General features: G+C 46.6%; 1 protein-coding gene across 2 annotated transcripts in view; it reads left to right on the plus strand.

Annotated features, from left to right (window-relative positions):
* VWA8 (von Willebrand factor A domain containing 8) overlaps positions 1 to 25,541 on the plus strand; it is an 875,413-nt gene that overhangs the window by 171,129 nt on the left and 678,743 nt on the right. The gene's annotated exons all lie outside the window — the stretch shown is intronic.

Below are 25,541 nucleotides of genomic sequence, written 5' to 3' on the forward strand. Positions count from 1 at the left end.
AGTCCTCCAGTCCCGCGCCCTCAGACAGCAGCACTCCCCCTCCCAGCGCCGCCGCAGGTATTGGGGGGATCATCGGGCATTGTGTGGGGGCATATCTGGCACTGTGGGGTCATCTGCTGTGTGGGGGCACTGGCACTGTGTGGGGGCATATCTGTCACTGTGGGGTCATATCTGCACTGTGGGGGCATTTATGTATCTGGCACTGTGGGTACATATCTGCACTGTGGGGGCATTTATGTATATGGCACTGTGGGGGCATATCTGCACTGTTGGGGCATTTATGTATCTGGCACTGGGGGCATTTTTATCTGGCACTGGGGGCATATCTGGCACTGGGTGGGCATTTATGTATCCGGCACTGTGGGGGCAATTATGTATCTAGCACTGTGGGGGCATTTATGTATCTGGCACTGGGGGCATTTATGTATCTGGCACTGTGGGCCCATTTATTTATCTGGCACTGAGGGGGCATTTATGTATCTGGCACTGTGATGGCATTTATTTATCTGGCACTGGGGGCATTTATGTATCTGGCACTGTGGGGGCATTTATGTATCTGGCACTGTGGGGGCATTTATGTATCTGGCACTGTGGGGGCATATCGGCACTGTGGGGGCATTTATTTATCTGGCACTGTGTGGGCATTTATTTATCTGGCACTGTGGGGGCATTTATGTATCTGGCACTGCTGGGGAGCATGTCACGTGTAGTTGGCACTGCTGGAGGGCATGTCATGTGTATCTGGCACTGCTGGGGTGCATGTCACAAGTTGCTGGCACTGCTGGGGTGCATGTCATGTGTTGCTGGCACTGCTGGGGGCATGTCACGTGTAGCTGGCACTGCTGGGGGGCATGTCACGTGTAGCTGGCACGGCTGGGGGGCATGTCACGTGTAGCTGGCACGGCTGGGGGGCATATCACGTGTAGCTGGCACGGCTGGGGAGCATATCCTGTAGTGTTCCCGCTAGGCGTCTGTGGCTAGGCAATGTGTCTCAGTGCTCTGTCTGGCACAATGTGTCTCAGTGCTCTTCCTGGCGCAATGTGTCTAACGTGCTCTGCCTGGCGCAAAGTGTGTAGGAGGTTCTACCTGGTGCAATGTATATTAGCTGCACTACTGTGTGGTGTAATGCGAATTGCCACTATTATGTGGCCACGCACCTTCCCCACGAAGCAACGCCGTAAATTTTTGCTGTGCGCCTTCGGCGCGCACTGTCCATGCTCTGGCATGTGGGTAGGTGAGCACCAAGCATTACAGTATGTACATAATTTTGCCCTCCTAACTTAAAAATGTGCCCTCCCTGTGATCAGCACCCTGCCCTAAAAAGTGAGCACTATCATGTGTTGCTGGCACTGCTGGGGGCATATTGTGTGTAGCTGGCACTGCTGGGAGGCATGTCATGTGTAGCTGGCATGGCTGCAGGGCATGTCATGTGTAGCTAGCACGGCTGCAGGGCATGTCATGTGTAGCTGGCACTGCTGGGGGGCATATCATATCTATCCGGCACTGCACATTATGTGTGTCTGGCACTATACTGGAGACATTGGGGTATATTTACAAAGATTCATGTTTTGGCCGTTTTGAAGGGTGTTTGAACTCGAATGGTATCGGGTGCATTTTACTGCAACTTTTTGAATCCTGATACGATCATTCACTAAGCTGCTGAGTTTTGCACAATCGTTTTTTCCGATGTCGATGTGATTCGTAATATCAGGCAGTGTTTTACGTGAGTGATGAGTAAAACACTGCTTGACAAAACACAAGGAATCCCGGCCGGATCTGTGAGATCCGTGCAGGGCTTCATTGTGTACCTTAAAAAGTTGATTAAAGTCTTAAAAAATCTGAAAAAAAATGCGTGGGGTCCCCCCTCCTAAGCACAACCAGCCTCGGGCTCTTTGTGCCGGTCCTGGTTGAAAAAATATGGTGAAAAAAATGACAGGGGTTCCCCCATATTTAATCAACCAGCACCGGGCTCTGCGCCTGGTCCTGGTTCCAAAAATACGGGGGACAAAAAGCGTAGGGGTCCCTCGTATTTTTAAAACCAGCATCGGGCTCCACTAGCCAGGTACATAATGCCACAGCTGGGGGACACTTTTATACTGGTCCCTGCGGCCCTGGCATTACATACCCAACTAGTCAACCCTGGCCGGGGTACCCTGGAGGAGTGGGAACCCCTTAAATCAAGGCGTCCCCCCCTCCAGCCACTCAAGGGCCAGGGGAGAAGCCAGAGGCTGTCCCCGCCATCCAAGGGCGGCGAATGGGGGGCTGATAGCCTTTAAAAAAAATGTGAATATTGTTTTTAAGTAGCAGTACTACAAGTCCCAGCAAGCCTCCCCCGCAAGCTGGTACTTGGAGAACCACAAGTATCAGCATGCGGTGGAAAACCGGGCCCGCTGGTACCTGTAGTACTACTACTAAAAAAATACCCCAAAAAAAACAGGACACACACACCGTGAAAGTATAATTTTATTACATACATGCACACCCCCATACATACATACTTACCTATGTTCCCATGAGGCTCGGTCCTCTTCTCCATGTAGAATCCGTGGGGTACCTGTGAAAAAAATTATACTCACATAATCCAGTGTAGAATCAGACCTTTGTATAATCCACGTACTTGGCAAAATAATAAAACGGAAACCCGACCACGCACTGAAAGGGGTCCCATGTTTACACATGGGACCCCTTTTCCCGACTGCCAGGACCCGCCCTGACTCCTGTCAAAGAGGGTCCCTTCAGCCAATCAGGGAGCGCCACGTCGTGGCACTCTCCTGATTGGCTGTGTGCTCCTGTAGTGTCTGTGAGGCAGCACACAGCACAGATACAATGTAGCGCCTATGCGCTCCATTGTAGCCAATGGTGGGAACTTTGCGGTCAGCGGTGAGGTTACTTTGGGTCAACCCGGTGCTGGTTGATTAAATATGGGGGAACCCCTGTTATTTTCCCCCCCATATTTTTTCAACCAGGACCGGCTCAAAGAGCTTGAGGCTGGTTATGCTTAGGAGGGGGGACCCCACGCAATTTCCCCCCCCCCGTTTTTACAGTAAACAGACCCTTTCCCATAGATAACCATGCACAGATCTCACTGATCCGTGCATGGTTATCCAAACTCGACTGGAAAAAGCAGGTCTATTTTTTTGCTGCTTTTTTTAATGAATCGAAAAAAAAACAGACACAAACTTGAGCACTCAGAAACTAACACCCTAATACGAATAAATAGTGAATGCCGTATTGTATGAAATAACAGCCGTGTTTGACCGATGGTCTGTTCATTCGTATTTCGGAACTTTGCAAATCAAACCATTACGAATAGTCCAAACACTGCCGAGATTGGTGCTTAGTGAATTCCCGGATTGGGACTTAGAAAAAAACACACAAATCGGACAAACTCGAATTCTTAGTAAATATTGGCCATTGTGTGTAAGGAACACTATTGTGGCTGTTATGTGTAAGGCTGCTAATTGTGTGCGTAGAGGGGATGTGAAAATATATTTATAGTCTGATAATATACAAGGCCACGCCCACTTTTCCTGGAGGCCACGCCCACTTTTCCTGGAGCGCGTAGGGGTTTGGGGGGGGAGGGGGGTCGCTTTTATATTTTCTCGCTCAGGGTGCTAGTAGGCCTGGAGCCGGCCTTGTCGCCACTACAGGAGTGCACATAGTAATCATAATGAAAGAACGCACAGATCCCACTGAATGTGCAAGTTACAAGCTACTATCCAATAGATTAGCCTCAGTAATATCAAAACTTCATCCAAACTTAAATGGCTTTTCCCCAGCCACTAAGGTACTAAAAATACCAGGAAAGCCCTAAATGTAATATGCATGACCAATAAAAAAAAGCTATACCAGAACCTGTGGTGTCACTCCATGCAGGAATTTAGTTTGACAGGGTTTTGTGGCCTTTCAGGCATCAGTTGGTATGAAAGGTCCATTTCCTAAAGGCATTGCAACTTTATAATATAATCTCACAGCATTATGGCCCTCATTCCGAGTTGTTCGCTCGCAAGCTGCTTTTAGCAGCTTTGCACACGCTAAGCCGCCGCCTACTGGGAGTGAATCTTAGCATAGTAAAATTGCGAACGAAAGATTAGCAGAATTGCGAATAGACACTTCTTAGCAGTTTCTGAGTAGCTCCAGACTTACTCGGCAACTGCGATCAGTTCAGTCAGTTTCGTTCCTGGTTTGACGTCACAAACACTCCCAGTGTTCGCCCAGACACTCCCCTGTTTCTTCAGACACTCCCGCGTTTTTCCCAGAAACGGCAGCATTTTTTCACACACACCCATAAAACGGCCTGTTTCCGCCCAGAAACACCCACTTCCTGTCAATCACATTACGATCACCAGAACGAAGAAAAAACCTTGTAATGCCGTGAGTAAAATACCTAACTGCATAGCAAATTTACTTGGCGCAGTCACACTGCGGACATTGCGCATGCGCATTAGCGACTAATCGCTCCGTTGCGAAAAAAATAACGAGCGAACAACTCGGAATGACCCCCTATATACGTTATATATTTGGCATATATATCCACTGCCAATATTTCCCAGTGGATCCTTCTTCAAACTTTTCCAATTAAAAATGGTACATAAGAGGCTTTCCCCTTGTCGCCATCAACATGGAACTGCTTGCCACTAGGCTTTGTAAAATAAAAAATGAAAAAATATCACTGGTATTTTAGCGAACCCTTATAAGCAAAAACTTGCATTGTATATGGATGATGTCCTTGTAGCTAATACGATGCCACACACATCCCAACAATCTCTCAGTAAGTAAATACATATTTACAATTGTCATTCAAATTTAAAATCATTTCTGACAAGCCTGAGACTCTAGTGCTAAATATCTCCTATAAACACCAGCATCTGACAAACAATTTAATATTTTATTGGTAACCCTAATTATAAAATATAATTGCTTGGGGTTTCAACTTACTAAGTACTAAGATATACTATGCTTGGACAGCTTTCCTCCTTTAAATTACTTTTAAAAAATAGGAAAGACATGCGTGTGGCTGTATCGGGGCAAGTTAATGACAATGTGGGAGATGGGAAAGTGTCAGATGGGGAAACAAATGGAGAGGCAGGGAAGAGAAAGGGGGAGCCTCAGCATAGATGGTTAAATTACAATAAATGAGGTACTAATTAAGTCACTTGTGCTCAAGCATGAATATCACTAAAACTGGACTGTTAGTGTGCCCTGAGGACCGAGGTTGGGAATTCCTGTTAGAGTGTAGCATTGTAAAATTGCAGAGTTATGCTGCTGGTGAAATTGAAATATTACACACATACAATATACCTAATTCTAGACACAGAATCTAAAGCTATGTAAAAACAAATTTCTCTAACGTCCTAAGTGGATGCTGGGGACTCCGTCAGGACCATGGGGAATAGCGGCTCCGCAGGAGACAGGGCACAAAAGTAAAAGCTTTAGGATCAGGTGGTGTGCACTGGCTCCTCCCCCTATGACCCTCCTCCAAGCCTCAGTTAGATTTTTGTGCCCGGCCGAGAAGGGTGCAATCTAGGTGGCTCTCCTAAAGAGCTGCTTAGAGTAAAAGTTTGTTAGGTTTTTTATTTTCAGTGAGTCCTGCTGGCAACAGGCTCACTGCTACGAGGGACTTAGGGGAGAGAAGTGAACTCACCTGCGTGCAGGATGGATTGGCTTCTTAGGCTACTGGACACCATTAGCTCCAGAGGGAGTCGGAACACAGGTCTCACCCTGGGGTTCGTCCCGGAGCCGCGCCGCCGACCCCCTTGCAGATGCCGAAAAGTGAAGAGGTCCAGAAACGGCGGCAGAAGACTCTTCAGTCTTCATAAGGTAGCGCACAGCACTGCAGCTGTGCGCCATTGTTGTCAGCACACTTCATAGCAGCGGTCACTGAGGGTGCAGGGCGCTGGGGGGGGGCGCCCTGGGCAGCAATGATAGTACCTTATTCTGGCTAAAAATACATCACATATAGCCCCTGGGGGCTATATGGATGTATTTAACCCCTGCCAGGTCTCAGAAAAACGGGAGAAGAAGCCCGCCGAAAAGGGGGCGGGGCCTATTCTCCTCAGCACACAGCGCCATTTTCCCTCACAGAAATGCTGGTGGGAAGGCTCCCAGGCTCTCCCCTGCACTGCACTACAGAAACAGGGTTAAAACAGAGAGGGGGGGCACTTATTTGGCGATATGTATATATATATATTAAAATGCTATAAGGGAAAAACACTTATATAAAGGTTGTCCCTGTATAATTATAGCGTTTTTGGTGTGTGCTGGCAAACTCTCCCTCTGTCTCCCCAAAGGGCTAGTGGGGTCCTGTCCTCTATCAGAGCATTCCCTGTGTGTGTGCTGTGTGTCGGTACGTGTGTGTCGACATGTATGAGGACGATGTTGGTGAGGAGGCGGAGCAATTGCCTGAAATGGTGATGTCACTCTCTAGGGAGTCGACACCGGAATGGATGGCTTATTTAAGGAATTACGTGATAATGTCAACACGCTGCAAGGTCGGTTGACGACATGAGACGGCCGGCAAACAAATTAGTACCTGTCCAGGCGTCTCAAACACCGTCAGGGGCTGTAAAACGCTCATTTACCTCAGTCGGTCGACACAGACACAGACACGGACACTGACTCCAGTGTCGACGGTGAAGAAACAAACGTATTTTCCTTTAGGGCCACACGTTACATGTTAAGGGCAATGAAGGAGGTGTTACATATTTCTGATACTACAAGTACCACAAGAAGGGTATTATGTGGGGTGTGAAAAAACTACCTGTAGTTTTTCCTGAATCAGATAAATTAAATGAAGTGTGTGATGATGCGTGGGTTTCCCCCGATAGAAAATTATTGGCGGTATACCCTTTCCCGCCAGAAGTTAGGGCGCGTTGGGAAACACCCTTTAGGGTGGATAAGGCGCTCACACGCTTATCAAAACAAGTGGCGGTACCGTCTCCAGATAGGGCCGCCCTCAAGGAGCCAGCTGAGAGGCTGGAAAATATCCTAAAAAGGTATATACACACATACTGGTGTTATACTGCGACCAGCGATCGCCTCAGCCTGGATGTGCAGCGCTGGGGTGGCTTGGTCGGATTCCCTGACTGAAAATATTGATACCCTTGACAGGGACAGTATTTTATTGACTATAGAGCATTTAAAGGATGCATTTCTATATATGCGAGATGCACAGAGGGATATTTGCACTCTGGCATCAAGAGTAAGTGCGATGTCCATATCTGCCAGAAGATGTTTATGGACACGACAGTGGTCAGGTGATGCAGATTCCAAACGGCACATGGAAGTATTGCCGTATAAAGGGGAGGAGTTATTTGGGGTCGGTCCATCGGACCTGGTGGCCTCGGCAACAGCTGGAAAATCCACCTTTTTTACCCCAAATCACATCTCAGCAGAAAAAGACACCGTCTTTTCAGCCTCAGTCCTTTCGTCCCCATAAGGGCAAGCGGGCAAAAGGCCAGTCATATCTGCCCAGGGATAGAGGAAAGGGAAGAAGACTGCAGCAGGCAGCCCATTCCCAGGAACAGAAGCCCTCCACAGCTTCTGCCAAGTCCTCAGCATGACGCTGGGGCCGTACAAGCGGACTCAAGTGCGGTGGGGGGTCGTCTCAAGAGTTTCAGCGCGTAGTGGGCTCACTCGCAAGTGGACCCCTGGATCCTACAAGTAGTATCCCAGGGGTACAGACTGGAAATTCGAGACGTCTCCCCCTCGCAGGCTCCTGATGTCTGCTTTACCAACGTCTTCCTCCGACAGGGAGGCAGTATTGGAAACAATTCACAAGCTGTATTCCCAGCAGGTGATAATCAAAGTACCCCTCCTACAACAAGGAAAGGGGTATTATTCCACACTATATTGTGGTACTGAAGCCAGACGGCTCGGTGAGACCTATTCTAAATGGGAAATCTTTGAACACTTACATACAAAGGTTCAAATCAAGATGGAGTCACTCAGAGCAGTGATAGCGAACCAGGAAGGGGACTATATGGTGTCCCTGGACATCAAGGATGCTTACCTCCATGTCCCAAATTGCCCTTCTCACCAAGGGTACCTCAGGTTCGTGGTACGGAACTGTCACTATCAGTTTCAGACGCTGCCGTTGGATTGTCCACGGCACCCCGGGTCTTTACCAAGGTAATGGCCGAAATGATGATTCTTCTTCAAAGAAAAGGCGTCTTAATTATCCCTTACTTGGACGATCTCCTGATAAGGGCAAGGTCCAGAGAACAGTTGGAAGTCGGAGTAGCACTATCTCAAGTAGTTCTACGACAGCACGGGTGGATTCTAAATATCCAAAATCACAGCCGTTTCTGACGACACGTCTGCTGTTCCTAGGGATGGTTCTGGACACAGTCCAGAAAAAGGTGTTTCTCCCGGAGGAGAAAGCCAGGGAGTTATCCGAGCTAGTCAGGAACCTCCTAAAACCAGGAAAAGTGTCAGTGCATCATTGCACAAGAGTCCTCGGAAAAATGGTGGCTTATTACGAAGCAATTCCATTCGGCAGATTCCACGCAAGAACTTTTCAGTGGGATCTGCTGGACAAATGGTCCGGATCGCATTTTCAGATGCATCAGCGGATAACCCTATCTCCAAGGACAAGGGTGTCTCTCCTGTGGTGGTTACAGAGTGCTCATCTTCTAGAGGGCCGCAGATTCGGCATTCAGGATTGGATGCTGGTGACCACGGAGGCCAGCCTGAGAGGCTGGGGAGCAGTCACACAGGAAAAAAAAAAAAAAATTTCCAGGGAGTGTGATCAAGTCTGGAGATTTTTCTCCACATAAATATACTGGAGCTAAGGGCAATTTACAATGCTCTAAGCTTAGCAAGACCTCTGCTTCAAGGTCAGCCGGTATTGATCCAGTGGGACAACATCACGGCAGTCGCCCACGTAAACGGACAGGGCGGCACAAGAAGCAGGAGGGCAATGGCAGAAACTGCAAGGATTTTTCGCTGGGCGGAAAATCATGTGATAGCACTGTCAGCAGTGTTCATTCCGGGAGTGGACAACTGGGAAGCAGACTTCCTCAGCAGGCACAACCTCCACCCGGGAGAGTGGGGACTTCATCGGGAAGTCTTCCACATGATTGTGAACCGTTGGAAAAGACCAAAGGTGGACATGAGGGCGTCCCGCCTGAACAAAAAACTGGACAAGTATTGCGCCAGGTCAAAAGACCCTCAGGCAATAGCTGTGGACGTTTCTGGTAACACCGTGGGTGTACCAGTCGGTGTATGTCTTCCCTCCTCTGCTTCTCATACCCAAGGTATTGAGAATTATAAGACGTAGAGGAGTAAGAACTATACTCGTGGCTCCGGATTGGCCAAGAAGGACTTGGTACCCGGAACTTCAAGAGATGCTCACAGAGGACTCATGGCCTCTGCCGCTAAGAAGGGACTTGCTTCAGCAAGTACCATGTCTGTTCCAAGACTTACCGCGGCTGCGTTTGACGGCATGGCGGTTGAACGCCGGATCCTAAGGGAAAAAGGCATTCCGGAAGAGGTCATTCCTACCCTGGTCTAAGCCAGGAAGGAGGTGACCGCACAACATTATCACCACATGTGGCGAAAATATGTTGCGTGGTGTGAGGCCAGGAAGGCCCCATGAAGAAATTTCAACTCGGTCGTTTCCTGCATTTCCTGCAAACAGGAGTGTCTATGGGCCTCAAATTGGGGTCCATTAAGGTTCAAATTTCGGCCCTGTCGATTTTCTTCCAGAAAGAATTGGCTTCAGTTCCTGAAGTCCAGAAGTTTGTCAAGGGAGTACTGCATATACAACCCCCTTTTGTGCCTCCAGTGGCACTGTGGGATCTCAACGTAGTTCTGGGATTCCTAAAATCACATTGGTTTAAACCGCTCAAATCTGTGGATTTGAAATATCTCACAGGGAAAGTGACCATGCTGTTGGCCCTGGCCTCGGCCAGGCGAGTGTCAGAATTGGCGGCGTTTGTCTCAAAAAAGCCCATATCTGATTGTCCATTCGGACAGGGCAGAGCTGCGGACTCATCCCCAGTTTCTCCCTAAGGTGGTGTCAGTGTTTCACCTGAACCAGCTTATTGTGATACCTGCGGCTACTAGGGACTTGGAGGACTCCAAGTTGCTAGATGTTGTCAGGGCCCTGAAAATATAGTTTCCAGGACGGCTGGAGTCAGGAAAACTGACTTGCTGTTATCCTGTATGCACCCAACAAACTGGGTGCTCTTGCTTCTAAGCAGACGATTGCTAGTTGGATGTGTAGTACAATTCAGCTTGCACATTCTGTGGCAGGCCTGCCACAGCCAAAATATGTAAATGCCCATTCCACAAGGAAGGTGGGCTCATCTTGGGCGGCTGCCCGAGGGGTCTCGGCTTTACAACTTTGCCGAGCTGATACTTGGTCAGGGGCACACCCTGACTGAGGAGGACCTGGAGTTCTCTCATTCGGTGCTGCAGAGTCATCCGCACTCTCCCGCCCGTTTGGGAGCTTTGGTATAATCCCCATGGTCCTGACGGAGTCCCCAGCATCCACTTAGGACGTTAGAGAAAATAAGAATTTACTTACCGATAATTCTATTTCTCGTAGTCCGTAGTGGATGCTGGGCGCCCATCCCAAGTGCGGATTGTCTGCAATATTTGTACATAGTTATTGTTACAAAAATCGGGTAATTATTGTTGTGAGCCATCTTTTCAGAGGCTCCGCTGTTATCATGCTGTTAACTGGGTTCAGATCACAGGTTGTACAGTGTGATTGGTGTGGCTGGTATGAGTCTTACCCGGGATTCAAAATCCTTCCTTATTGTGTACGCTCGTCCGGGCACAGTATCCTAACTGAGGCTTGGAGGAGGGTCATAGGGGGAGGAGCCAGTGCACACCACCTGATCCTAAAGCTTTTACTTTTGTGCCCTGTCTCCTGCGGAGCCGCTATTCCCCATGGTCCTGACGGAGTCCCCAGCATCCACTACGGACTACGAGAAATAGAATTATCGGTAAGTAAATTCTTATTATTGACTACTATGGGTATATTCAATTAGGGTCGGATCCTCTTTCGACAAAAAATGTGGATCCGCGGCTAATCCGCAGATCCACGTCTTTTCCGACAAGTTGGAAAAACGGCACTGGACTTGAATCCATATTTGACCTAAAAAAGTTGGAAAGTGCCTTTTTTCCGACTTTAATTGAATAGACCCCTATATAATATTGACTACTGTGTAAGTAAATGGTCATTACAGTACTATACAGTATATAGGTATTGAGAGTCTTACTAGATGTTGATTGAATTGTCACCCTGGTCATACCGTATGTCTTTTAACTACAGAGCACTATTTATTAAGAAACATATGAACAATATGTCTGAAGACTCAAAATAATTAGCAGTAAATATATATGTATATCTTAAGGGCTTTACACACTGGGCATTTTTCGCCAATACGGCCGACGAGCAATGTGGTGGCAGGGGGAGGGGTGTGTGTGATGGGGAAGTGAAGTTTCTTCACTCCCCCATCACCTGGCCCCATATGCCTACATGCTAATATGGAAGGAATTGTCCATATTGGCTTGCAGGCATAAACGAGCTGGCACCAACAATGAACAAGTGCGGGGCCGCGCATCGTTCATCGTTGGTGCGTACACACTGAAAGGTATGAACGATATCTTGTTCATTAATGAATGAGATTGTTCATATCTTTCAATGTAAACGCTAAGTGTGTAGGGCTTATTAGGTTTATAATGTGGCTACAAATTATTGTTTCTGCAGTGGGGTACACTGGTATTCCACAGGGAATAACATCGGGGTGTAGAGTTGGATCTTGATCTGAGGCACCAACAGGCTAAAGCTTTGACTGTTCCCAGGATGCACTGCACCGCCTCCTCTATAGCCCCGCCTCCAGGCACTGTAGCTCAGTTTCTAAGTTGGTGCCTGCAATGCAGGCAGCTAACAGGATGGGCTGCCCTAAGCAGCCCTAAAAAGAGCTTTTCTGAGAAGAAAGAAGACTTCAAGGGCCGCAGCACAGGCCCTAGTTGCTATATATCATGCTGACATATCGTGCTGCGGCTCCCTCACCTCCCCCAGCGGCGCTGTATACTCTCGCACCCTGGTTGCCGGGTATTTACAGCTGAGGCGCTCTGGTTTCATCAGGCACACACATACCGCCACTGCTCTCCTGGATCACGTGTCCGCAAATCTAGGGAGGTGGTAAGAGGGTCCCCTAGGCGGAACCCGACGAAATCGAGATCCGGACGCGGTCTCCGAAGTGGCTCTTGAAGCTTCTCTCCTGAGGGCCAAGGGATTTTCTGAGGCGGTCATTCAAATTATGTTGAAAGCCTGTAAACCAGCTTCGGCTCGGATTTATTATAGGGTCTGGCTTTTCTGCAACAGGGCCTGGACTTAGGCCTTTGTCTGTCCTCCCTCAAGGTTCATATATCTGCCTTGTCGGTGTGGTTTCAGAGTAAGATTGCGTCTCTTCCTCATGTTCACACTTTCACTCAGGGTGTTTTACGGATTCAACCTTCCTATGTCTCTCCTGTGGCTCCATGGGATTTGTATGTTGTTCTGCGTGCCCTACACGAGTCGCCATTTGAGCCTCTTGAGTCTATGGACCTTAAATGGCTTACGCTTAAGGTCTTATTTTTGCTGGCTATTGCCTCTGCTCGACGGGCTTCAGACTTGGGTGCCTTATCATGTTGGTCACCCTTTCTGATTTTTCACCGTGACCGTGCGGTTCTTAGAACTCACCCTGGTTATGTACCTAAGGTGGTGTCATCTTTCCACCTTAACCAAAAGATTGTGGTTCCGGCTTTTATCTTTCCTGGTTTGTCCTCCAAAGAGCGGTCTTTGGATGTGATACGGGCTCTCTGTATCTATGTGAAGAGAACCGCCTCCCTTAGGAGATCTGATTCTCCCTTTGTCCTTTTTGGTTTTCACAAATGTGGCTGGCCTGCGAATAAGCAAACTTTGGCCAGATGGATTAGAACGGTGATGTCACACGCCAGAGGCGGAGTTCGCCGCGCTTACCCCTGCGTGCCTGCTGGTCTGTGTTGCGGCCTCCGCCTTCGGTGGTCCACGGGCTCTGGCGTCTGGCTGGCGCGGCTCCCGGCGGTTCCCCGGGGCAGGGGTGCCGCCATGACACCCGGCATCACGTGGGCGGGGAGCAGGTGACGTCATCAGACTGTTCCGCCAATCCAGCGGAGGCGGGAGATTCAAAGTCAGACGCCGGGCAGAGCCTCGGCGCCTGAGTATCGTCTTTTCCCCTGAAGTGGATGCCAGTGCTCTTGTTCCCGGCGTGTCTCTCTGCAGTTGTACTCCAGTGTCTCCGGCATTTCCAGGTGCCAGTTGCTGCACAGTTTCCAGCTTTCCCAGCGGCTGGTGTGTTCCTCTGCGGTCCAGTCACCAGTGCTTCCTGGAGCCAGCGTGGGCTGCGGGCTAAACACCGCTTTCAAGTTCTACAAGACATCAGTGTCTTTAAACACCGCTCTCAAGTTCTACAAATCATCAGTGTCTTTTACCACCGCTCTCAAGCTCTACAAATCATCAGTGTCTTTAAAACACTGTTCTCAAGTTCTACAATTCATCAGTGTCTTTAAACACCGCTCTCAAGTCCTACAAATCATCAGTGTCTTTAAACACCGTTTACAAGTTCTTCAAATCATCAGTGTCTTTAAAAATATCGCTCACAAGTTCTTCAGTCACCAGTATCTTTTAACATCGCTCACAAGCTCTTCAATCATCAGCATCTTTAAAACATCGTTCTCAGTGTCTTTCACCATCACTCACAAGTACTTCATTTATTAGCATCTTTAACATTGCTTACAAGTTCTTCTATAGGCCTGGACATTCCCCCATAAGTTCCCTCTCTGCTATGTGACATTGTGATGCTCCCTTCCTGCAATAAAGTTCTTCAATATTTTCACCAAGCCTTACTGTCAGAGTTCTGTATGAGGAAGACCTATATCAGGCCATCCCTGTTCCGACCCAACTGTGGTTCCTCTTCCCTACCATCGGAAGAACCCCCGAGTTCACAACACCCCCAACCTAGGTCAGTGACAGCATGGTACCGAAGGATTGGCGTATAGCTGAGGTAGATCCATTATATAAAAAGGGATCCAAAAATCTTCCGGGTAACTACAGCCTGTTAGTTTGAAGTCTATAGTGGGGAAAATATTGAAAGGAATTCTAAGGGACAGCATACAGGAGTATATACAGACCACTAGGATTATTAGCAAGAACCAGCATGGGTTTGTGAGGGACAGGTCATGTCAGACTAACTTAATTAGCTTCTATGAGGAAGTGAGCAATAATCTTGATCAAGGAAAAGCAGTGGATGTGGTCTTCCTAGATATTGCAAAAGCCTTCGATACAGTGCCTCACAGGAGACTGATCATCAAATTAAAGGAGCTTGGCCTAGGAAAAACTATTTGCACATGGATAAGCAACTCGTTGGATAGCAGGGTACAGCGAGTAGTGGTCAACGGGAAGTCCTCAACCTGGTCCCCAGTAGTCAGCGGAATACCACAAGGGTCCGTACTCGGTCCACTACTGTTCAACATATTTATCAATGACCTAGAAATAGGCCTGGAAAGCACAGTGTCAATCTTTGCAGATGATACTAAACTGTGTAAGGTAATTAACTCGGAATTGGATGTGGAGTCCTTGCAGAATGATCTATCTAAACTTGAATTCTGGGTGTCTAAATGGAAAATGAGGTTCAATACAGACAAATGCAAGGTTATGCATTTCGGGACTAAAAACAAACGCGCAGCCTTCATATTAAATGGGGAACGACTAGGTGAAACAGATTTGGAAAAACACTTGAGAGTACTCATTGATAATAGGCTTAATAACCATACACAATGTCAAAGCGCAGTAAAGAAGGCAAGTAAGGTAGTAGCGTGCATAAAACGTGGAATTGAGTCAAGGGACTCGGATGTAATCCTGCCGCTTTATAAAGCATTGGTACGTCCGCACTTGGAATATTGTGTTCAGTTTTGGGCACCACTGTATAAAAAATAGTTATCGGTGAACTCGAAAGTGTTCAAAGGCGAGCTACTAAATTGATTAAAGGCCTAGAGGAACTGGATTATGAGGAAAGGCTTAATAGGTTAAATATGTATACACTAGAAAAGAGGCGTCTAAGAGGGGATATTATTAATATCTTCAAATATGTAAAGGGACATCACAAAGAGTTATCAGAGGAATTATTTATTAAAAGAACACAGTTTAGGACGCGTGGGCACTCACTGCGGCTGGAGGAGAGAAAGTTCCGAACGCGACGGAGGAAAGGGTTCTTCACTGTTAGGGCAATTAGGATGTGGAATTCCCTGCCAGGGAAGCTGGTAATGGCGGACTCTGTAAATCAGGGGTGGCCGGACTTTTGGGACCTGGAATCTATTTTTTGTTCACTTAATTACCGGTGATCTACCGGCGTCAAATAACACCAATAGTAACGCTCACATTTAAAAATAGCATTAAGAATGACAACATCAAATAACCCCCCTCTGTGCAGATTCCCCCTTCCATTCCCCTGCATAATAGCCCCCTGTATAACAATCCACTCTGTGCAGATCCTCCACCCTTTGCAGATCGTCCCTCCCCTTGTGAAGAAACCCCCCCTTTGCATAACTTGCCTGACAAGTTGTCACGCTTCCTAGCTTCAGTCCACCCTCTCCCCACAGTCACAGCTCCCGCTATAACGCTGCACGGCCTCTTGCTGGCTGCTTCTCTTGTCATCGCCACCGCCGGCTGGATCAAACTGGATTCAATTAGCGCGCAGGCTCCTCACATGGTGGGTGATGTCATTATGTCACCTGCACACTGCATCCCTGGGAACTGTGAAGAGAAGCAGCGGCAGCAGGTTCCTCACTGTTATTTTCTGTTAAGTCTGTCGCGATCTACTGGCGGATGCTCCGCGAGCTACCGGTAGATCGCGATCTACCTTTTGGCCACCTCTGCTGTAAATGGATTTAAAAAAGGAATGGATACATTTCTGAATGAAAATGATATCCAAGGTTATAATATTTAAAATATCAACATGGGTAATCCAGGGGTTATATGAGTTATAGTAGTTAACTAGTCATAAAACATTATTCAGCGGGTATGTAGATTCATCACAACTTAATACAGGTTGAACACGATGGACAAATTGCCTCTTTTCAACCTCAATTACTATGTTACTATAAAGTTGCCCAGTATTTCTGGACTACGACCAAAAGCAGCTAGTATTTTATTTAGATCGTATGCAAAAAAATAAAATAATGTATTTGCTCCCCTTGTAGCGCATAATGGTTTGTTCAGGTGCAGTTACTTGCTCCTTTTTGCTTTACTCCCAATTTAGGCCGGTATACTTTTAGCCGCGGTAATTTACCCTGGCTAATTACCGCACCCGGGGCTATTGGGGATTTTGTTTTGCCCGCGTCAGACATGTGAAACCAAATCCTTGATAAGTATGTATTTATCCCCTATCGTTGCCATGAAATTACATAAATCTGCCTCTTTTTGTGGATCCTATGTGTTTTTGCACATAAAAGGAAAAAACGGGGTATAATTGAATAAAGACAAAAATAAAAAAATCCTGCAGTAATGTAAAAAATAAAATAAAATCAAGAACAACCCCGTTTTTCATAGGCAAAAACGTATAGTATCTAATTGAATGCTCCCTTTAGAATCGGGGCCTAAAGTTTAAATATAGAATTAATATAGTGTTTTTATTGCACATTTATGGAGCTTTGTTCTAATTTCAGCCACGTTATTCATATCACAATTGAATTGTGACCATGGCATTACATTTTCTCACAGTTCAAGATGCCAATTTGAATGATAAATGTATTTATTTATTTATTTATTAACAGTTTCTTATATAGCACAGCATATTCTGTTGCGCTTTACAATTGGAACAACAGTAATAGAACAAAACTGGGTAAAAACAGACAGACATAGAGGTAGGAAGGCCATGCTCACAAGATTACAATCTATAGGAAAATAGGCATTGATACACAAGGATAGATGCTATCTATTGCAATATGGTCCTCTAGATTGCAAAGGTTATTAATGATATTTGATATAGTCACACATTAATGTTGGCCAAGGGTCAGGGGGATGTGAAAGTGAAGAAAGACAAAATATGTGAGTTTATGTGTGGACTGTATAAAGGGGATGTAAATAGATAGGGAGGTATTGAAGGTTGTGGGGGTGGGCCCGGAATTTGATAAGCTTGCCTGAAGAGGTGAGTTTTCAGGGAAAGTTTGAAGGTTTAGAGACTAGAGGAAAGTCTTATTGTGCGTGGTGTAATTATAATTTTCTGAGTAATAATTTGTAATATAAAATGTTACTCCATGAAATTGTACTGCTTGTATGATTGATAAATAATTCTGTGACCGATATACATTTGAATTATCCTTTTTTTGTTAAACTTGGTTTTTTTTTTGCTTGTCTGCGTTTTTTCTGATCAGTCTGTATGGAAAGCATTTTTTTCCATTTTAACATGTCAAACATGTTATGAGAGTGCAGATGGTAAGTAGGTGTATTGGGATATGGCTAAGTAAATATTTTCTAATTAGCTAGATGCAAATCACATTCTGTGAAGCTTCATGTGTCCAACGTGACTCACTGGAAAGTAATCTCGCTGTATGCTGTTTGATCATAAAGACATTAAATGACAATTGACCTTTTAGTTTTCCATTGTCTCGATTGCCTGTTTGATTTTTTTTTTTTTTTATTGTATTGTGATTTACATCTGTAATTTGGAAAGTATATATATGTTTTTGGTGCGGGGTGTGTAGCTTATAATCACTAAAGCTTACACAATCATTTCTTAATGCTTTTGTTGCACACAAACCTCTCTGAAATCATTCTTCTGTAGTTTGACTTCTGCAACATACTGTATATACATAAAATGTCAGAAATGTAGAGTTTTTGTTTAAGAGTGAAAATAAACTGATCTTCAGGGGCTTAAAATCTAAGAGCAGAAGTTCAAAAATTAATAAAACCGATAGAGTATATGAAAAGGGTATGTGATGAAATTGTATTGTAAGTTGACAGTGCATCCAGAATAAATAATTAGGTTTGCACCCCACCTAGGTCCATTATTATCTTTTAGTGTATAAAAAGTACATGCAGCAGGTGATGCATTTTATGATACAAAACTTACCCCTGGGACTAAATTTAATGTAACCAACATAAAACAGGCTAGCTAAATGCTTCTTTATAGTAGCAGTTGTTAAAGTTTCTTTGTTTTAGTTTTTTGCCCCAAATTCCCTTAGAACTTATTCAGTATGTGGCCTGTGAACATATATGGGAACCTTCTTATAAAAATGAACGTGTGGTTGTATTTTTTGACTGTGATAGGGAAATAATATTGCAGGGTTTACTGGGGCAGGGACTGATGTGAATGAATATATAAATACCAAAATCCTGGTTGTGCTGCATTCATTAATATATAGGCAGTATATAAATAAGGGATGTCTCATCTTCAGCTTTCTTCCAATAGCTACAATTATGCCACCTACTTGACTGTTGCTAAGCCTCGTGGTCCTTTACAGCCTTTGACCACTGAAGCCTTATGCTTGCGCAGATCCTCTTCTTGCGTCCTCAGCCATCTTTTACTCCCTTCTCTTAAAACGTGGTATTCCTGACAAAGAACAACACACGTGTCAATGGGAGACGGACATGGGGGAGACACTTGTACCAAAAGCCTGGGAACAGATTAGCAGAAAGCTCCCCAAAAGTTCAATTTCTTTATCATCCACTAGGGGTCACTGGAGTACTCTTGGGATATGGACGGGCTTCCGTAGGAACAGCACTGAATATTTAAATTTAGAACACTCCACCCCTCCATATCCCCGAGTACCTCTCAGTGTTTTTTCTGTGCTCGAAGTAGTAACAGCTATGTGACTCAGGTCACGATTACTATTGAAGAATTTTATTTTTTCTATTTTACACATCCCTTTCCCCCTTCCAAAAGGCAGGGTCAGGGATAGTGCAGCTGCTGATAGCAGCAGGGGCGTGTCGGGCCTCTCTGAAAGAGCTCCCTCACAGCCACACACACTTCCTGCAGGCTGGCCGGCGCTTACTAAGAAGCCCCGTCGGAGCCTCTTCACAGATACCGACAAGCCAGTGGCAACTATTGCAGGTATGTGAGGGGGGTGAACGGGGCGGTCAGCTTCCGCTGCCGTCCCGACGTGTGGGGAAGGCGCTGGTGTCTTTCGGCTGTCTGCCGCCCGCCGCAGTGCTCCGGCCGCCGGGTAACATAGCGCCCGCTGTCCTACACTGCTCCCGCGTCTCTGAAGTCGGGTCTGGCCGCCGCTTCTCCCGCTGCTCCGGCGCTTCTTACAGGGTACCCGTGTCTCTCAACGGGTCCGGCCGCTGCTTCTCCCGCACTTCCGGCCGCCGCTTGAACGCTGCTGCCCGTGTCTCATAGCGCTGACACGCGCTCCCAGGTCCCGGGGTGCCCGCTGCCCGCACTGCACACTATGGAGCAGATGCGAGGGGGGGGGGGGAAAGGACAGCAGCAACAGGCTGTGGATAGTATAGCACATATATAAATATATAATGATGTTTATACTGACAAGGGAGGCTGTTTTATAATGATTACACAGGCTGTTAATAATATCAATATGAAACTGCACTGTGATTATATGGATAAGCATGGCAGCCATTTTAACCATGCTTCCCTTGTCTTCCTGTTGTGATTCCAGAACGTTCCTGTCCTACATCTCTACTCCACCGGAGGCGCAGGGGTGTTAGTGGGAATTTGGGATCACATTTCATAGTACTGGCCACGTGTACTGCACTTGGCCAGATATATATACAGAGACACCTTAATGATATTTTACTGAGTCGTGCAAGTGTCTGTTTTTTGTGTATTGTATTGTCTGTCGCCATAATGAGTAAGGCACCAGCAAAAACTAAAAAGCATAATTGCAAAGTCTGTAACAGTGTATTACCGGATGGATCTACCACATGTACAGTATGTTTTGTGAATTCGGTTCAGAATACCATTTCTGCTCCAGTTTTACAACCAATGTCCTCACCGGACCCTCCGTGGGGTATGTTAGTAAATGTACTAGATAGGTTACAATCAGAATTGACCGCCGCTCGTCAGGAGCGGGAAACGGTAAGATCTGAGTCTAGGGTGAGACCGCCAGAACTACCGGAGGCGTCTCAGCCTTGCGTAAGGTCCAAATCCATTTTGGGTAAACGGGATAAATTTCATATGTCTTATGATTTTCCAGTTTCTGCTATGTTGCACTCTGACGATTCCATGCCAGACCTCACGGAACAAGATGAGGGTGAGGAGGGCGAAGTGGAGTCAGATGGCGAGGATTTTAACAGTTCCGGCATTGATGATCTCATCAGAGCGGTACGTCAGTCTCTGAAGTTTACTGAAACTGAGGAGCCTCTCACAAATGATCAGGTCGTATTTACTAAACGACAAAAAACTCCAATAAGTTTTCCTGTGTCGGAATTTCTTAATCAGATGTTAGTAGAAACACGACAGAATCCAGATAAACGGTTTTCTATACCTCGCAGATTTAAGTCTAGTTACCCGTTTCCAGACTCGGTAACATGTACATGGGAGAATCCACCAATAGTTGATTCAGCAGCTACTACGCTTAAAGACCCTTCAGATCGCAAGATAGAAACTATGCTAAAATCCATGTATGTAGCAGCAGGTGTGATGCTAAGACCTGGATTGGTTGGCATCTGGGTCACTAAGGCACTCATAATATGGCTTACAGAACTCAAATCTGCTTTACATGACGAAAATCTGATAATTCTTGTAAATCAAATGATTGAGGCGGTGGAGTATCTCTGTACAGCGTCTACTGACGTCTGTCAGCTCACTTCTCGTATTTCATCGTCGCTAGTTACGGCACGAAGAGCACTCTGGCTGCGTGCTTATCATGCGGAGGCAGAGGTCAAACGAGGTATAGAGGCGTTGCCTTACGATGGCAAGAAGTTGTTTGGTCCTGAATTGGACGCATGGATTGCTGAGGCTACGGGAGGTAAGTCTGTTTTCTTACCATTGCCTCCACTGGTATCAAGAAGAAGATACGCTGGACCTTCGTTCAAATCCTTTAGACCTCAGCCCTTTCGAGGACGTGGCAGAGGATCAGCCACGCCTGCTAGACGTGGTCGCGGACGTGGTTTCCAACAAACCAACACAACTCGCCAGGACGCTAAGGTTACCGACAAGCCAGTGGCATGACGGGCTACCAGCCCATCTCGGTTCTCCGATTGTGGGAGCACGCCTTCAGACGTTCCATTTGGCGTGGTTCCACACATCCGCGGATGGGTGGATCCGCAATTTAGTGTTAAAAGGTTACAAAATAGAGTTTGACTGTCTTCCGCCTCTGCGGTTTTTCAAGACAGGATTGCCTCTGTCGGACGACAAGAGGAGGGTTCTGCAAATTGCCATTCAGTCCCTACTGGATTCGGCAGTTTTGATTCCGGTCCCTGTACACCAACAGGGTCAGGGTTATTATTCAAGTCTTTTTGTGGTACCGAAGCCGGATGGCTCAGTCAGACCAATATTGAACTTAAAGGGTCTCAATCAGTACGTAACTTACTACAGATTCAAGATGGAGTCTCTGCGTTCGGTGATTGCGGGTTTAGAGCCAAAGGAATTTATGATTGCGCTAGACCTCAAGGATGCGTACTTACACATTCCAATTTGGCAGCCTCATCAGAAATTCTTACGGTTTGCAATACGCCAGAACCATTACCAGTTTCAGGCTCTACCGTTTGGCCTGTCATCAGCGCCTCGGGTATTCACCAAAGTGATGTCTGTCATGATAGCTCATCTCAGATCCCTGGGAGTGACAATAGTTCCATATTTAGACGATCTGCTCATCAAAGCTCCGTCTCAACAGATACTTCTCCAACATGCGCTGCTAACATACGAGGTACTGGTTCACCACGGTTGGATTGTCAACTTCAAAAAATCACATCTAATTCCGTCTCAACGCCTTCAATTCCTAGGTATGATTCTCGATACGGTCAATCAAAGAATTTACCTACCACAGCAGAAAGTACAAATTCTACGCCATCTAGTACAATTAGTGCTCAAGCCACGCACAGTGTCGGTACACTTGTGCATTCGCCTCTTAGGCACAATGGTGGCAGCTTTCGAGGCGCTTCAGTTCGGAAGATTTCACTCTCGTCCATTTCAGCTGAATGTGCTCGCCCAGTGGTCGGGCTCGCATCTGCAGATTCACCACAGGGTGAGGTTGTCGCCAAGGGCAAGAGTATCTCTGCTCTGGTGGCTCAAGGAACACAATTTAACCGCAGGAAGACGGTTCGGAGGCTGGAATTGGATAATTCTAACTACGGACGCCAGTCTCAGAGGTTGGGGAGCGGTAATTCAAAATTGTCAGCTCCAGGGTCTCTGGGCGGATCACGAAAAATTGCTGTCTATAAATGTCCTGGAACTCCGCGCAATTTACAATGCGCTACGACAAGCAGCGCACATGCTTCGCTCTCAGCCTGTCCAAGTGCAGTCAGACAATGCGACGGCGGTCGCATACATCAACAAACAAGGAGGAACGAGAAGCCGCATGGCAATGCGGGAAGTAGCTCGAATCCTCAATTGGGCGGAATGCCACCAGGTGATATTGTCGGCCGTGTTCATTCCGGGAGTGGACAACTGGGAAGCGGATTATCTCAGTCGTCGGGATTTTCATCCAGGCGAATGGGCATTAAATCCAGAAGTGTTTCACATGTTGGTTCAGCGATGGGGTTATCCTCAGGTGGACCTGATGGCGTCTCGACACATTCACCAAACGTTCCAGTATGTGTCCAGAACAAGAGATCCAAAGGCAGTGGCGGTGGATGCTCTCACTGTCGCGTGGCCGTACAGTCTTGTGTATCTGTTTCCACCGTTTCCGTTGCTCCCTCTGGTGCTAAAACGGATCAAAAGAGAGTCGGTCACAGTCATACTAGTGGCGCCTCATTGGCCTCGGAGAGCATGGTTCTCGGATCTCCGAGGACTACTCGCAGACGATCCTTGGCCGCTCCCACTGCGTCCAGACCTGTTACAACAGGGTCCGTTCCTTTACCCCGATTTAGCGCGGCTGCGTTTGACGGGGTGGCTGTTGAGACCGCCCTCTTAAGAAGAGAGGGCATTCCAGATTCGGTTATACCAACCATGTTACGAGCTAGGAAGCCGGTTACGGCAGCTCATTATTACAGAATATGGCGTGCCTATATAGGTTGGTGTGAAGCTCGGAAGTTTCCGACATCATCTTTGAAGTTATCCCGCCTTTTGTTATTTCTACAAACAGGGTTAGATGGAGGACTGCGTTTATCTACACTAAAGGTGCAGGTATCTGCTTTGTCAATTTACTTTCAAAGACGATTGGCTCTATTGCCGTCTATACGCACTTTTCTCCAAGGTGTCCTCAGAGTACAGCCTCCATTCATTCCACCTACAGCGCCATGGGACTTGAATCTGGTTTTAGAGTTCTTACAGTCTTCATATTTTGAACCCTTACAGCAAGTGGATATAAAGTTTCTCACTTGGAAAACAATTTTTCTTCTAGCCTTAGCTTCGGCAAGGCGTGTTTCGGATTTGGGTGCCTTGTCATGCAAGTCACCGTATTTGGTGTTTCATGATGACAGAGCGGAACTTCGGACGAATCCCGCTTTCTTACCAAAGGTAGTGTCATCTTTTCACATCAATCAACCAATAGTAGTTCCTGTGTTGACAGCACATTCTGGAACTCTGGATGTGGTACGCGCATTACGCGTTTATGTATCCCGAACGTCTTCAGTTCGTAAGACGGATACGTTGTTTGTTCTCTATGATGCGGCCAAGATGGGTTGGCCAGCGTCTAAACAAACCTTATCCAGATGGATAAAACTGACCATACGTCAGACTTACCTTCATGCCAGGTTACAACCGCCTACGTCAGTAACCGCTCATTCCACACGTTCTGTGGGAACTTCATGGGCAGCTGGTCGGGGAGCTTCTACGACGCAGCTTTGCCGTGCGGCTACATGGTCTTCAGTGCACACGTTTGTGCGCTTTTACAAGTTTGATACGTTTGCGGCATCAGCATCTAGCTTTGGCCGCCTAGTGTTACAAGTGCCAAACAGCTCTCCCGCCCACGGGGGAAGCTTTGGTACGTCCCAAGAGTACTCCAGTGACCCCTAGTGGATGATAAAGAAAATAGGATTTTGGTACTTACCAGGTAAATCCTTTTCTTTGAATCCATAGGGGGCACTGGACGCCCACCCAGAGCAGTTTTACCTAGTTGTGGTGAGTTCTGAGGATCTTATGGTAACACACTTTCACCGACTGGTTCAAATTACAAGTGCTGGTTAGGGTGTCAACTGTTTCGTTGTCAGTAACGTTATGTGTCAACTTCGTTATTGTCCGTTATGTTATATGTAATACTCCATTGTCAACCTCTCTATAGTTCCTGTTCGGCTCAGTAAAAAACACTGAGAGGTACTCGGGGATATGGAGGGGTGGAGTGTTCTAAATTTAAATATTCAGTGCTGTTCCTACGGAAGCCCGTCCATATCCCAAGAGTACTCCAGTGCCCCCTATGGATTCAAAGAAAAGGATTTACCTGGTAAGTACCAAAATCCTATTATCCACTCGCCTCAAAGAAAAGTTTTATAAGCTCATGTACAGGTGGTGCCACGAACCGCACCAATTACATACCATCTTTCCGAGTTCCCGAGAACTCTGCTGGAGGAACTGTGGAATGTGTGGCACCCTATCCCACATCTGGTTTTCCTGCCCTAAATACAGTTGTACTGGCGTAAAGTCTTTGATTTAATACATACCGTGACAAATGTCATCCTTCCAGACCATCTCTTTTAAGGGGGGTACACATGGAGAGATCTGTGTTTAAAATCTAAGCAATCTGACTAGATTCCTTAGATTTTAAGCATGGATCTGTCGTTTGTTGCCCCCCAGCGATAGCAATGTCCGGCTATCTCCAGTGCTAGATTGAGGCTCAATCTAGCAGGTCGCTCACTTCAGCGCTGTGTGAAGTGAGTGCCCCCCTCGCTCAGCACACATCGCGCTGCTAAGATCGCTGAGCACACATCTCTCCCGTCAGTACTGGCCTTTATGTTCTACTCCCGCCCAATCCCTGATATTTCGAGAGCCAATCATAAACTTATTAACCACTTCCACATCGTAGCCAGACATGTTATTTTAATCAGCTGGAAACAATTAGATCCGCATCTAATTGTCTGGCAAAAATATATTTACAAATATATCCCCAGTATACTGTGTGACCGCCACCCTCACTTCCTCTCGGTATGGAGTGCTTGACTGACTCACTTTGATGTCCGCGCTTCATCTCATAATTAAGCTTTTTCTTTTCCTCTGCTTACAGTTTGTCTTCTCCATCTGATGCATCCTCCAGAGCCCATCTCGCATTCTCCACTTTTCTTTCCCCGTACTAACATCCCCATGTCTTTCCTCTTCCCTTTAGGTCTCCCTTATACTCCTCCGCCTACGTGGTTTGTCATGCAACTTTTTCTTACCTCTGCTTCCCCTCAACTCCTCTATTTTCTTGTGTTATTTACAATATACTATGTGTTACGTGTTGTGCAGTGGATA

This window comes from Pseudophryne corroboree, chromosome 2 (genome assembly GCF_028390025.1).
Source record: "Pseudophryne corroboree isolate aPseCor3 chromosome 2, aPseCor3.hap2, whole genome shotgun sequence".
NCBI classification, from domain to species: domain Eukaryota; kingdom Metazoa; phylum Chordata; class Amphibia; order Anura; family Myobatrachidae; genus Pseudophryne; species Pseudophryne corroboree.